Source organism: Oenanthe melanoleuca, chromosome 5 (assembly GCF_029582105.1).
Source record: "Oenanthe melanoleuca isolate GR-GAL-2019-014 chromosome 5, OMel1.0, whole genome shotgun sequence".
NCBI lineage: Eukaryota > Metazoa > Chordata > Aves > Passeriformes > Muscicapidae > Oenanthe > Oenanthe melanoleuca.
Genome location: NC_079339.1, coordinates 31234296 through 31250780, shown reverse-complemented (window position 1 = coordinate 31250780; position 16485 = coordinate 31234296).

The following is a 16485-nucleotide window of genomic DNA, read 5'->3' as shown; positions in this document are numbered from 1 at the left end:
TCATATAGATTTTACTGAAGTAAGGCAGTGCAAATTGCAGCTTATATACAAACACCTTTCTTAGAGAGTTAAATGACAGACATTTGCTCTTTCATTGACTTGAACTTATTTGCAACCAATAACACAGATGTGATAAAAAAATCTGAGTAGTAAAAATGCATTTGCTTAGATTTTAAATGGTTTGTTTGAGACCTAATCTTGATCTGGTTAAATTTTCCTGTAAAATTAATGTAAACATCAACTGGAGGTTTAATCCCTCTGCAGATTAAAATGTTCTTGCCCATATATGAGTGGAGATGTTAGCTATTGGTCTACCTGTAAAAAAAACTGTATAACAATCATATCTGCCAGGCTCCTTCAATATTCATACTTGTGGTTCAGCAAAAGGGGAGGCTATTTTTCACAAGACACAGCAGCCAATTACTGCTTTAGACTTACTGAATAATTCACTAAAAAATGAATACTGGAAGAAGTGTACTTAATGCTTTACTCAATTCTGGAAGTTTGATAAAAATGTGTTACTGGATCAAGCAGAAGCTTGGCACTAAATCTGATACGCCTTTTCTAAGAGGAAAATGCTGAAAAGGTCTCGAGTATTTTGATTAGTAAATTGGCAATTGTGGTTGCCTGGGGGAGTGGACAGGAGTAGAAACTGTTTTATTGAACGGATGAGGATTCTGAACACAGCAGGAAACACAATCTGCAATGCTTTCCAAAAATGCTGGTACTGATATTAAACATGTATGCCTCATCCCACTTGAGCAATAAGAGTACTGTGACTTAAATTTATTTCTCATAGTGGGGAAAAACACATCCCACAGTGATAAAGCACCAGAATAACAATGAGACAACCTGGAGGATGAGCTCTGTGCTGTTCACTGCACACCTGTGCTGTAGTACCTGCCAGCCAGGTCCCATGGCCCCTCCATCCTACCCCTCTGCAATCCTGTGCCAAATTGAATCCCAACAAAAAGACTGCTGGTAATGTTGCTGTACTGCATGACTCCCAAGCTGAACTTCTAACTCATGAGAACCAATGGCAATGGCATTAACTATTTAAGCACTATTTGAAAGACAAAACATGAATTCTAGCTTTTTTGTACTTTGTGCTCATTTTTCCTTCCTGATCCCAGAGGAACTGCGACAAAGGGTCTGTCTCTGTCTTCCAATATCCTTATTTTATAATCCAAGAGAATCTGGGATATAGAAAACACTTCTGGTCAGGGGGAAAATATCTCATCTGCATAACTGCAAGGTCCATTTCCTAGAACTTGCCTGGCCCAATTCCCTAAATATGGCAACTCCTACTACTTTTCCAGGACAAATCTCAGCACAGCCTCGTGCACATGTCCCATGAGCAGGAAGCTTACCCTGATCCAAGGACACTTGCACCAAAAAAAATGTGGTTTTACTACTGAATCTTTTTCAGGATCAAAAGAAAAATAATATTGCTTAAAGCCTTCCCCTGGATGCCACAGGCCACCAGCCAATCTTACTGCAGGGTAAGAAACACCCCACACTTTCTTGTCCTTCTCTCCATGGATTCTGTATCAAGCTACATTAGGAGGTGATGGGAAGTACAGCCTCTACTTGAATAATGAGGAAATGTTATGCAGTAGCCCTTGGTGATTTATTGCTCTTTAAAGGAAAATATGGGTAAAGAAGACATCAAACAGTTCAACCAGGACAACATACTTCAAGTTGCATCTCTCTGTGTTTAGCAGATGACAAAGTCATTGAACATCAAAAATGAAACCATATGGACTAAATTTTTCACCCACTCCATTCCCAGTTCCACTTTTTCTTGTGGCAAAGTCTGGTTTTGGCATTTGATCTGTTTTAGTCACCCATCCCATCCCTTTGATTAAATTAGTTGCATGTGTAGATTTGTGTTTGTGTATTTTCTAATGTCAGATAGCATCTAACACTGTATCTCTTTCAAATGAGAGCAAGAAAAATGGGCACAAGTCACATTTTATCAGTGGGTTTCCCTACTGTCTTCTCAAAGAATGTGGCACTTTTCTCCTCAGACTTCTCTCTTTTTTGCCTTATCTTCATGTATCTTGAAGAGTTCTTTGTGTGTTAGTTTCTGGTAGCTCACTCTCCTCTATCGAAAATACAAGGATTGTAAATAAAAAAAAATAAAGAGATTAAAAAATAAAATAAAGATTTTTAAAAAGCTGAAAAAAAATCAAACTACATTAAGAAAATAGCAACAGGCAAATGTGATCCCACACCATTTCCTAACTTGTGGTGTATGAGGAGGCAGTGATGGATTTCATGCTGTGAGTGTTTTATAACTATACTGAAAAAATAGCATTTTATTATAGGTTTGTTTCAGACCTCAAAAGCCTAATGATGGTCATGCCAAAATAGCACAACATGGAAGTCGTAAAATAAACCCCAAGCAGATGCCTCACAGGAATATTCTGTGCTGTATGATTGCAGGGTTTTACAGGGAAGGCTTTCTCATGCAGATAGTTCAATGGATCATTAGTGAACCTGCCAGTCTTAGTGGACATTTCTCTTCTCTGAGAAGATATAATTCTGCTTCCTGATCCTGAAGACTTGTTTACTCATTTATTTTTGCAATACAAAATCTGAGAGATTCATATATCATGCTAAATATACTAGACTACCAATATATTGCAGAGGAAACCTATTGAAAGTAGAAAATAAAATTTTAAGTTATACCATTACAAAAATCTTAATATTTTGTCGCTTTTTCAGGTGCATTACTGCAATTTTCACCAGTTCTAGTTTCCATGTAAGAGTTACCAGACACATGCATTTGGGAAAAAGGATGTGTAGTATACATAGAAGAATGACTCACAGAAGAAAAGGGCAGAAAAAGAAGGGAGAGAAATATCTAGAGCTGGGAAATGGATGGCAAAAGAGAACACAAAATCAGAAAAGTGTGAAGCCAAATCGGGGACAGTTTTAAAATCTAAAAATAAAGCTTTCAAATAGATACAAATAGTCTGATCCTCTATAAGGGATCTCTCCTTAAAATATTATTTGCAGTCAGACAGAAAGGGATTTTATTTTAAATGCTGATCACATTTTGTGAGATGCAGCCTGAGAACCATGATTTATGTAAAGCGACTCCTATGTAATATTAAAGATAAAGAGAATTATTTGAAGCTAGAGAAAAATACTCCAGGTCAGTTCTTCATCACATTGGCTGATTAATATTGACTTTCTAGCCTTTTGTGTAGTGCCTGGTACCTGCTACTGCTTTTTCCAGCTGGTTATTACTCGCTCAGCAGTGAGAGGAGAGAGCACCACTTCTTTTACCTGGGTGGTAGTTATGTGTTAGTAACAATCTTGCTTGGAAAGATCCAGTGATTCATCCAAAATGAAGGAATGGGGTATCCTGATCCATCTGAAGGTGGCACAGAAAGGGCTTCTGAATCTCTGTGGGTTTTGAGATGAAGTAGGATTTATTCGTGATGGTACAGCAAAAGAAGTGTTCTCAGAACTGTTTCTAAGAATAGCAGGATGACTTCTATAGCAATCCTGTGAGTAATTTGAGAGCAGCATCTATTCTGTGTTTCTGAATCCCATGAGAACATTTGAAACATAAATATATATAATTGTACAACAGCGTTTTTGGGTTTTTTTTGCATCTGAATTTTTTTTCACTTAAAATAGCTTGACTTGCATAATAAATTTTCTGTGGTCTACAGCATTTGAAGAATCTTTGTGTTATTTGGAAATCAAGAGCATACACCACATCTTGGGCTTCATCTTTCTTTACCTTATCTGTGAGCTAATGATGAAAGTCTATGGAAATGTAATTGGAAAATTTGAAAATGAAAGATCTGGGAGTTTCGGCAAGGCAGCTGAACCACAAGAGAATCATTCTCAGGAGGTTCATTAAGATGCTGGCAAAGTGTCTCCCATGTGTTTCAATTAACAGAAGCAATCATGACACAGGAGCCAGCATTTATGATCAGTGAAACACACTCACAGCCAACATAGGAGACAGCAATGGTCTCACAGACTGAGGTAATCCCAAAGCAAATGTCAGACACTCACCAATCTTGAAGCCATTGATTACAACTCTATTTCTAATGGAAAATCAAATAAAAGCACTGACACTGTTGAAGAGAGAAAAATATGTGGAAAGATTAAAGGACAGACACCCTGATCTAGATGAAACCCAGCTGAATGGGGCTGAAATGTTCAGATTAGTAGTGGTAAGAGGCAGTTCCTTTCACATCCTCAAAGTCCCATGGTCAGACTGCTTCAGGGCTGCCTTGTACCTAGATCATGAGATCCAGAAAGTGTTTATTTGCAAATTATTGCAAAGCTATATATTCCCAGTAACAGTGTCTTTCCTTTGGAGACATGCCTTGCACTGCTGGGATGGCAGATATCAAAGAGACTGTTTCCTGTAATCTAGAAGAATATTATTTTTTTACATTTCATATATATTCATGGTTGCAATAAGCTTATGTTTCTTGATAATAAAATTTTACATTCTCACACCAGGTAGAAATTTGATTCCAAACCTATAGGCCATAAAAAGCGAAGCAGCATTTCTAAAAGCAAAACTGAAAATGCACATGTAAAGATATGCATATTTGGAAGTTTGCAATATTTATTAGATAAGAAATATAGTGAAGAACAGAAAATTCCTAACAGTAAGACTCATATGGCATAGAACTTGAAAATATATGCAGGAACAATAGGCCATAAACAAAGATTGCTTGAAAGTCCAAGTTAACTGCTACAGTCAAATGTCATCTACATAAATGCTAAAGTAATAAAAGCCAGCAAAAACTTATTGCTAGATACTGTAATCAAGTTCTCCATCTCAAAATTCACCAGATTTTGAAAGTTTCTAAGTACTAAGAAATTTAGCACCAGATCAAGAAAAATGGCCCCCTTGATTCTTTCAATGACATCTGTCCCATTTTGTCTATTCTTGCACTTTTAAAAACTTTAACAAAAATAATTTATCCTATCAGATCATTAATACTGTGAAGGAATTTTTTTCTGATGGTTTCAGGAGATCAGGGACAAAAATAGACAAATGTGCTGAATGACTGTTTGGTTTGACTCCTTCTCATGCCTGCAGATAAACTTACTTTATTTATCTGTTTTGAACAGTGGTTATAGGAGTGCTTCTCAGATGGTATTTTTATTTTAAAAGAGGCAATTGCTATGTTGATTTAAGAGGGCATATCAGCAAAGAGATGGTATCTCAAGACTTCATTGATGATAATCTAAAAGACAAAAGTCCAAAGAACATGCTCAAAGTGTATTTTTCACTGGATGGCCTTTTGCAATTCGCCAGGAGTCTGTGTCCGAAGCACAGCATGTCTCTAGTCAAATGACTGAAAAAAAGTAATTTGCTTTTAGATTAACATTTGCTTTTGCACACTAGGTGGATTTCTGTATAAAATATAAGTCATTCAGCTGCTTTCTTCCAAGAAAGTTTCACTTTTTGATGCTCTCTCGAGGTTTAATTTCTTAATTTCTTAAATTGCTTTACCAGTCCACTTTTACTATGCCCACTCTTACTGTTCTAAATTGATGCAGAGCCAGTCAAGCTAAATAACAGTTCCCAGTAATCTCAGATACACAGCACTTTCAGGCACATATTTTCAAGTGACAGCAGGAAAATAATGTGTGGTTAACATATTAGAGTGAAATCAAGAGATCTAGAATCAGTTCATGCTTTTACAACAGGGACTCAGTACAACCTTGGGCTAATCACAGCAGAAAAAAATATACAACACATACACTTGTGCCTCTGATGATCTAGGTCACACTCAGTCTACTGTCCCTAGCCAATTCCAGGCAAAGGACAGATAATAGTTGTAGATGCCTCCCATTTCTGTCTGCAAAGAGGATTGGACTTCCACTCCTTATTGGATTACTCTCTACATGCCCATTCAGTGGCCAGTGCAACGAAGCCCAGATTTTGAGAATCGTAGACACTCTGACACCAGCAGCATCAGAGCCTACCAAGCAGGTATGGATTACCAAGTAGGTAATATCATGGAAGGAAAATAGCTAAAAATGTTTATTAATTTTGAAATGCTGAATTTTTCAAGGACAACTGAGATATAAATTTTCAGAAACAGCTGGAGCATCCTCTTCTGAGGATAGGCTGAGGGAGCTGGGTCTGTTCAGCCTCAAGAAGAGACAACTGAGAAGGGATCTTGTCTGAAGGGAGGTGGTCAAGAGGATGGAACCAGACTCTTCTCAGTGGTGCCAAGCAATAAGAAAAGAGGCAATGGACAAAACTGATGCACAGGAATTTCCATTTGAATATGAGGAAAACTCCAGTCTCACTGGAGGCATTCAATAACTGCCTGGACACAATCCTGTGCCATTTGCTCTAGGATGGTGTGGAGGTTGGACCAGATGACACTCTGTGGTCCTTCCAACCTGACCCATTGTGATTCAGGCATGAGATATGTGTTCATACACATGTATGTATATCTGTGCACACGCCTTGTGTATGTGTGCAGGCTATACATGCATGTGTCTGTGGATGAGTGAGGGTGTGGGGGTGTCTGTGTGTGTGTGTGTGTGTGTGTGAGAGAGAGAGAAAGACATTTTAGAAACAAGGGTACTCCACAAGCATTTAGAAGATTGATTTAGCAATGGAAGAATTCAACCAAAAACCCAGAGCACATTTCCAGCCATGTGTTCCTCATTGTACTTGTCTGCATTTCCATCTAGAATGAATAACTGGAAACACTCTGTCAGTACACCAGATCACAAGAGGAGCAGGATGCTTCTTAACTACCACACATTTCGTAAAAGGAGAAAAGGCTGCTTGCTGTAGTGTAAGTCAGATCAGGCTGAAGAGAAGCAATTCTGTCTCTTCCTCCCACACACAGACAATTTACACCTGCACAATTCAGCTGTGCTGAAGCATTTTAATAAATCTCAGAAAATCAAGAACGGGGTTTAAAATTCCCTTCTCAGGAAAGATCAGAGATGTAGGAATGTCATGTCATATATGTTGCAGCTGGTGTGTACAATGGAAAGAATTAAAAATAGTTTCTAAAACCTTACTATTTTTTTCACATATTTGTGAATTGGATTTAGTCATTAAATTAACTGAACACTGTTCTTTGTACAGAAAATACATGTACTTTGTTATTTACAGTGGGAGATTTTTTTTTATCCTTACAGAATGTGGAGGCTAAAAGGAAATATGTAAAGCATTACTATTATCCATGATTCATTGACAACAGGGCAGTTTTTGTCCATACTTCTTCAGAAATGGTGTTTCTTACAATAGTGCCAACTAAGAAAAAGAGCCCATTTTTCTAAGCACTATGGAAACAGAATAATCTTAAAACAAGCCCTACCTCAAACAGTTTACAACCTAAGGAACGAGAGAAAGCAGATAGCAGTTGTTACTCTTTATGTCTTGCCTTGTATAATGGAACTGTAAAGAATTATATAAATTGTTGCTAGTTCTGATGTAGCTTTGTGATTTGCAGATTAAACTGAAACTAAGTATGGTTTCTGCTTTACTGTTCCAGCACATTTGAATTTCTGGATCTGAATGAACCTGACAACCTTCTTTCTCACAAAGGCTTTTAGTTTTACTTCCACGGTTTTTTAATCAAACTTGGATGAAAGGGGAGTCATGCTGAAGGTTTTCTAGTGCCTTCTAATCAGAATTCTAAATCAGATGAGGCATCAAAATCAAATCACACTTCTTTACACTTACTCTGAATATTAATACTGTTTATTTGCCCTTAATTGTTCTGAAGTTGTTAACATGCTCTCATACAAACTAGTAAACTGCCTGCAAATGTTAGCAGACTGAGGTAGCGGGGGAAATTTGATGGACAAAAATAGCTTTAAGGCCTTGAATGATAATTCTACTATCTTTGGGAAAGAAACAGCTACCCTGTCTTTACTACTTCTGTTTACAAAATGCCTCTTCAAATCTCATTTAAAAATATATGCAGGTGCAGTGGTCTCCATGCCACCTTACAAAGTGCAAATGTGTCTCATCAGTTGTTCAAAGGAAATCATCAAGCTGCAAAAAGACAGCAAGTAGAGCTCCTAAAGAACTGCTCTTGGATTAGTCCTATTTGCATCTGGATGGATGTAGATGTCACTGAAAACAGCTGTGGTTATGAGATGGACTGGCAAAGCAAAAAAATGGCAATGAAGGGAGATACCACACTAGAAAAACTGGGTAGCTTTGAGGACTGGAGAAGCAGAAAATAAATTCAAATGCTAAAATCAAGCATTTTGATACTAAGAACAAAAGTTTTACAGTAAGATACAAGATTTTCAGCTAGAGGGGACCCAGGAGGAGAAGAACATGTAAACATCAACTGAATACAAAACTATTTGAGCTACCAATCTAGTGTAACCAAAGAAAAAGTGAAATGTTGATAGGCTGTATCAGGGATAAGGAAGAATTCATACCATTAGTGCAGAACCCTGGCAATAACTCATATGAATTGTTCTGCACTATTCATGTTCAAGAAGAATGAATTCAAGCTAAAGTAGTTGCAGAGATGGGCTATTCAGCTGCTCTTGGAAATGGAGAGCCAGGCATGTGAGAAGAAAATGGAAGACTGGTCTGGTGGATCTAGAGTATGGGGACTGAATACACCAAGTGGGGAAATAACTATTAAAGGTATCAGACAGTGTCATCATAAAACACATGGGTATAATCTGAATAGACTGAGTGAACAGATTTAGGCTGGATATTAAGATGTTTTCTTTTAATTAGGGAATAAAGAGAGAGACCAGCTTCCCAATAAGTATGGAGGAGAAACACATTAGGTTGTTCTAACACAACAGTTTGTTCTAATATTAACTGGTCAGTACAACAGAGAAATTATCTAACATAGGTGCCCATGTGAGCACAGCCACGTGAGTTAACTTTATGTTTTTTGTCCTTATTACTTTATAGAATTCTTTTAGCTTTCTATGCAAAACCTCATTTTTGTATTGATGTTTCAGCAAGGTAACTGAACCCTTTAAGCCTTTATCTATATACCCAGCCCCACTGAACTAATCAAATAGGGCTAAAATACTGGAAGCAAACTATTTTTGCCCAAATGATTTATGTGTGCCATGCTGTCCTGTGTAAGATGGGGACTCAGCCATGCAAAAAGGTTATGATATTATTTCAAATACAGTGTCTTCCAGGCTTCCCAAAAGCCAACAATTTAATTCCTTCCTACTTGGTACGTTTACCATCCATTGTATAAAATGTCACTATAAAAAGAAATTTGTTGGTTTTATTGTTTAAACCCTGGAAATATAAAATATTCCTAGAGAGTTGGTGTGTGAGTATACCCACATAACATTGAAATACACTGAAAAGAGCTAATAAATTTTTTTGCCCCTAAAGTTATATGTCTGTGATCTGTCCACTAACATGTACTGCCTTAACATCTGACAGACTACTGACAGCTTCAACATCTTTTCCATTTGTAGCTGACTGTGATGTCCCACAAGAATTAATTTTACCATTGATAACTAAATTATTCTTCAGAAAGTAGAGAGAACAATGCAAAAGTATTTATTGAGTCCAGTCTTTTCTCAGAAGGATTGTGTCCTTTTCCTTTATAACTCAGCTCTCTCTGAGATCCAAGACTACCTTTTTATGGTTCACAAGTTGTTGTTGTAATCAGCTTGGCTGCAGGCCCAAAGCAAGCTGTGTGACTCAGTGACAGTTGCAATCAGTGCAACCAGGAAAAAGACAAAGAGCCAATACATTTGGAATCCACAGCAATGGATGAAAATGTTTGGAGAGCTTTTCAAGAAGTCTATTGGTTGAAGAGTTTCAGATTAAACTGATGTTTAAAATATTAAATATCATTATCAAGGAACAGCATCTAGTGTTGCCATTTATTTTTTTATTTAAAGAGTATTATGTTTCAATTAGATACAGTTTGCTAATGTCCCACAATAAAATGTGCCACTGTTGCTGTACACTACAAGACTATTGTTTAGGAAATGCTTAGACATGTTTTAATACAGGCAGCAAGTTCCAGTATCCTAAAGCCACAAAGAGGTCAAGAATGTCATCAGCTGTATGCATGAGCTTAACTCTTAGAAATATCAGTGAGATTTAAATATGGCCTAGACAGAAAGTTAGTTGATTATGACCATGCACCATCCCAGAGCCCAATACACCTTCCTGAAAAAGAGCACATTTCCTATTTGCAATTTGCAGATTGCTTTGAAATAAAAAATGTTACTTCAGCAGAAGGTATCTAAAATTTTTCTTCTTATAAATAATAAAGTCCCTTTGCACAAATTTATTGTGTAAATTCTTTCACAAGCATTTTGGTAGCATTTGTGTGATCTGTTTGTAAGAGCAATCAGGAATCCACACTAACACTGTAGGGAGGAGCTGAATCTAGGGTGAGATACAGACGATGTTAAATAGTTACACCTGTTCTGCACTTTCTGCAAGGAGAGGAAAAATGCACAAGCATATGAGAACGAGTTAAAGATATCCTGAATAGCTCCAACTTATGTAATAGTACTCCCACTTTCTCTGCTAGCAATTCATTGCTTCTTCATGAACAGAAATGTACTTAAAAGTCACCCACAATCACACATATGAATACAGTCCCACTCGCACATTTGTACAGCGATTCCTACAATCTTACCTTGTATCAAGCAGCCTAAAAATGAACTTTTAAGGAAGATCATACAATACCCATTTTAAATAGCCCTGGGAACTCAGCAGATACATCACTGAGGACTATGACATGTCCCCTTGTCACAAAGAGCCTTTGGTTACATAAAAATTGCCAGATTGGCTCAGATTAGTTGTCCATCGAGTCTTGAATCCTGCTTTTGAAGGTGACAAGTACCAGATGCTTCAGAGGCAGGTGCAAGAAACCCCCATACTGAACACTTATGTAATAGAGAGGGCTCTTCCTAAAATCAGGCAGTTGGTGGGTGGCTTGTGCTTCACAGCAGGAGAGTTTATAATGCCGTGAAATGTTTATCTTCGTTATGTAACCGTCGATGTGATTACCCATCTATAGTCAGCTTGGGCAAAAAGTGCCACAGGGCTTTTAATAAACACTGCTAATCAAGACCTTGTTTTATTTCTCAAATGAGAGACATCAGAGCAATTGAGGATCCCAGAGACCCTAGAGTATTGCCAGACTAATCATCTTTTACAATACAGAAAGTACTCTTAAGTAGGGTTTGTTTGGCCATCTAAAAGGTGAGTGTCTGGTCTAAGCTAGTCACTAAACCAGAAGTATATAAACCAGGGTTGATAACTAGAAGCAGTAATTTTTAGGGTTACACATGATGAACTTGAATTGGGGAAGTAAGTAACAGGACTTTTTCCTTCAAGTCCTTCTTGGGTAAAAAAATAAAAATCTCTTAAGCAAATTGAATTAAAAATAGCCCAGATCTGAAGCAGACTACAATTCTAAAATAATATTCATAATCTCCTCTACTCTAGACGAAATACAGAGTTTCTAACTAAAATAAAAGGGTGAATTTGTTCCATAGTAAAAAAGTAAGAATGGAAACTTGCAGTCATAAAGTAGGAATGGAAACATACAGTATAAATACCAAAACTCTCATCTATACTGGATGCTTGATTTTTAAATAAATTTGTATTGGTGTTTTAGATTTTTGTTATGTTTCTTCAAGTAAAACTTTTCTCCAAGAGGCAAAATGCATGTATAATGATTAAATTGAATTTGTTTGATGGTACAATCATGTCATTAGTTAATTTAGCACGACTCTGTATGGCTTCCAGAAATAATGGCACATACAGAGTAGTCATCACGTTGGTTTGCAGCACAAGACCATTTGCAGGAAAACAAACAACTACAGTGCAGAAAGTCTCTGGGTTTAACATTCTTTTAAACCAAATTATTTTGATGGTAGGGCAAAAATAAGCATGGTGGAAGAAGACATTGGAGCAACTGGGCACCTGAAGTGGTACAAGGCAAGCTCCCTCTTTGCTATCCTGTTACTGTGCAGTCTATTTTCTAAAGCAAAGACTATGTGAAACATTCACTTGCACTTGAGTTAACACTCCATTCAGAACTTGCTTATCCATTCCTGATTTCTTTCTGCTTCTATCGGACCAGAAAAGCTTGAGAGAGTTTTGTATCTTTTTGCATATCTGAGGGATCCTTAAAAATAGAGTGGATATTTCCATTCTCATTTCTAGAAGTGAGAGAAATCAGGGTGGAATAAGAATTATCCTCCCATGGAAGTCAAGTGATGTAGGAACTTCCTCATGACTGAACATATTAAACGCTTGTGTAAATGCTCCTTGTTCATTTTACTGAAAAAGGAACAGGTTTGCTTGACCTCCCTACAGTGATAAGTTGAAACTTACCCAACTGTGCCCTGAAATGAATTTAAAAATCTGCATAAAACTGACCGCAACATCTCAGCTGAAATCTCTTCAACTACACTGCAAGCTCTTGTTCCATCACACCATACCCTGGAAATATTTTAAATGAATGGGCAGAGACTGCAGAAAACAGGGTTGCAGGGCTGGGAGGAGAACCAGGACTGCTGATGGGTCATTCTGTGTTCAGTGCATTAGGCCACAGTTTCCCTGTACAGCACATTTCTGCATATGGTACAGCAATGTGTCTCCTGTTCCTATCTCATATGGGCTGAAATGACGGCAATGAATCTGCCCCTGGTTGCTGGCCAGCAGCTTCCACTATAATTTCTGAAAATATTTGGGGTTTTCCCTTTGAAGGATCCTGAGAACTGATTTTCTAGGTGACTATCAGCCACAAGTCAAAAAGTAAAAAGAAATAAATAAACATATGAAAGCTTATATTACATTAAGAACAGTATTCTAAATAACATTTTTTGCATATTCTTCACAGAATAATTACTTCTTAGTACAACCATTTGTGAATGAATGAGATTGCAGCCTTTTCCAGTGTACTTAAATAGTCTGTTTTCTCCCTTGGATTTACCCAAATTTGGTACCAAGCCACACTTTAGGCTGGCACAACTCACCACTGCCTCCATAAAAAGCAGTTTTGCACTGTCACCATCTTCTTGCTCCCCACTCCATGTCATCCGTTCTTGGGCGAGTGTGAGTGTTTATCTAGTAACATGGTTAGCTGGAAATACTGAAAAACTAATCAGGATATTTTTCCCACGCTAGTTTTAATCTAAGTGAACATCACAGTGAAGTACATTGCCCAACACACAAATATTTGGGCCACCTAAGGTGCCAGATAGGGAAGGGAACAGAGTAGGAGGAAGGGGAGGTTGATTATTCCAGTAGCAATGCTGTCCTAACTGGCCTCACTTTAAAGCATTTAAAATATCACCAAAATCAAGCATATATTAATCCCAAAACACATTATCAGCATGCTCAAAAAGGATAGGATAAACTTCTTGAACAACTGATACCACAGATCACCACTGCAACACTGCTCTGCACATCAACCACATCTGCCACATCAACATCACAAGACATGTTCCCCATCCTCCCACCTGGGTCTCCATCCTCCCAACACGTAGCAGTAACTTCTATCCAGATAATTCTAGGTTATGGCAAATCATTAACTGGAATAATTTATGAAACTTTGATATTCTGATGAGTTAGATCTATCTGAAAAGCATTAGAATTGATAAGGATTTGACTCTAACATTATTGTGTATTTGTGCAAGATTTCTGCATAGAACATAACAGGATTCCTGCTTAGAACTTAACAAAATCTGACTTTGCTGGTGTACTAATATAGATTTAATCAGCTCAATTTAGCTAAATCCTTATTAAGATGTGTGTAATGACCACCCAGTGTTTTAACTCACACGATTGCAAATGAAAGCTACTGCAGAAGAAATTCCCAAATGACCTCTAATAAATTTTCCTCAAAATGGCTGAACATCCACCTGACCTTCATTTTTTGTAAATGCATCATTAGCACCTGGATACAAACATAAGCATCACAGTGTTTTGCAGAGGCAGAGTTCAAAACTTTCATATTTAAGACTTAGAGCTAAGAAATGGTCACTTAAGTTCTGCAATGACTGACTAATCTGGATTGCATTACTTAACTTCCACTGATCCTATTATGGATTTTAAGATGTGAATGCCATGCAGATCAGAATTATGCAACCTAACCCCCATAATACATCTATATATAATTCTTCTGCCACAGACTCAGAGTCCTGCTACACTCCATGGCCACACCCGACCATCTCATTCATCAGAGGTGTCACAGACACACGTGGAAATGGTTCAAGGAATGGTGAAAAAGAAGACTGGGCCAAATGTATATGTTTTGTGCGTGTCTGTACGTGTTTTGCCCATGATGGCATTTGGTGAGTGATGTCTCTGCTGGACCTTATCTCAATCCACAAACCTTTCATTATGTTTTCTCTCTCCAGTCCAGTTGCAGAGGAGAGCAAGGGATGCTCTGGTGGGTACCTGACCCAGCCAGGGTCAGCCCACTACACTTACACAGATTTCTTCTTGCATGTTATATGGCTTCCTAACAACATACATTTTGCTTTAGCAGTAATGGTTGCCTCCTCAGCTCTCATTTCAAAAGTTCCACAGCTATCAAAATGTTACAGCAGAGCAATAACATTGACATATAAATTAGTTTTCATTAAGTGCAACTTAGGAGGCATTTGATACAGCAAACATCAAATGTAATGTAAAAAATAATGACTTTTAACCTCACTTGCCCTATTGTATACTGAGCATTGTCTTTAGATAAGGTGTCACATCTGTACCCACACCAAAAACTGAGAACATTTCAGCAGCTCTAGTGAATAGAGTAACAGAAGTTTTTCTTTTTAGAGGTGACTTTTCCAAGCCATAGAGAAGGTGGCCAGATTTCAACTCAGAACACTAAAATTGTCCAGATTCTAACAACTGACAGCAAAGAGGCACAGAATTTACAAAAACAAGGCCCCAAAAGGTGGTGGTTGGGATACAAAGCAGTAAGTTGTCTGAGATGTCTGAATGGTGACACACATGCCAAATTTGCTTCTGCCTTGTTAGCACAGGCAGGACTCACAAATGGTTTATTTTACCGAAATAAACCATTTGCACTGAAAACACCTGTTCACTTAATGCTGATCAAAATAATCAAACCTGGAAAGCCCTGAAACCAACTGCTGCTCAGCAAAATAATACCAGTACTCCAGGATTGTGCTCTTCAACCTTTCTAACGTGGACAGAGGAACACAAACAAACAGGAATTCAGAATTGAGTCATAAATCAGAGCAGATTTTCTGTCTTCTTTAGGATATTCAGGTAAAGGGAGAGAAACTGCTTGCAAGACCTCTGCTTCACATACTGCTGCATGAGCAGGCTTGCAGAAGTCAAAGGGCATACCACAAGTGAAGAAGCAGTGGGTCCTTCTCCCCTTGCTACCTCCACACAGAGAAACAGAAGCCCAGGATGTCTCTCACATTTTTCAGTTGACAACTGAATACACATTTTATTCTTAATAAAGATGTTCATAAAAACCTTAAGGAGACTGAAATTATGTAAAATTATTTGTATTCATTTTACTGAATTGCCACTATGAAAATAATTTTTGCACTAAATATATTTAAGGAATTAGAATAAAAACCACACTTCCAGATTAATGATCTTGTCAGCATTGTGTCTCATTCTTCAGATGCAGTGACTACAGCTATACCACTATCCTACAAACTGAACTATTCTTGAGCATTTTTGTACAGAATCATGTCAATTGACTTATCTTAGTCAAAGCAACAACTTACAGAATGTTAAATATTTCAACTCTAAAGCCAAAAGAAAATGGGAAATAAATTAGCAGGAAGTCACATTATCTTGCCAGTCACAAGACAGGAAGCTCTCTGAAAGGATTCTTACTGCTTAGTAGAATATAATATTGTGCCCACAGCTGAGTGTTAAACACTTTTCATGTGAATTGTAAAATTATATAAAATTGGGTTCGTAATGTAATTATAGTGTCTGGATGAGGTTGTGCCATGAATAACTGTTACATTTTTTAATGTATTCTTCTGAAAAAAAAAAAAAAAAAAAACAAAACAAAAACACAAAATAGTTGGAAATTTTCCCCCAAAGCCTCCTAGATAAAGAGCAAACTTTAATACTGCATGGTTGAGATGTGTGCTGCTTGAAACATATTAGTGTCTTTATCAGAGAAAGCATGATAGCAGTTTACTGTAATTGTACCATTAAGTTTGTGGTAGAACCCTTTTATAGAAACATGGAATTTTGACCCATAGGAATATTACAACATAAATGATCTAGAAATGCCTTTCCGTGCCTTCGAGGTGAGATAAAAATATATTTTGTTTAAAATGCTTTAAGTAAGCACTCCACAAAATAAAAAATGCTTCTGGGCATTCAAACAAACTATGCAAGTTTATAGTCTGGCCTTCAGTGATGTGAGGCACTCCAGATTCCCTTGAAATGGTGAAAACTCCTCCTTATTTCCCATGTTTCTGTCTCTCCCTTCCTTGGGAAAAGTCAATCAACAGCAGTGTAGGAATCAGACA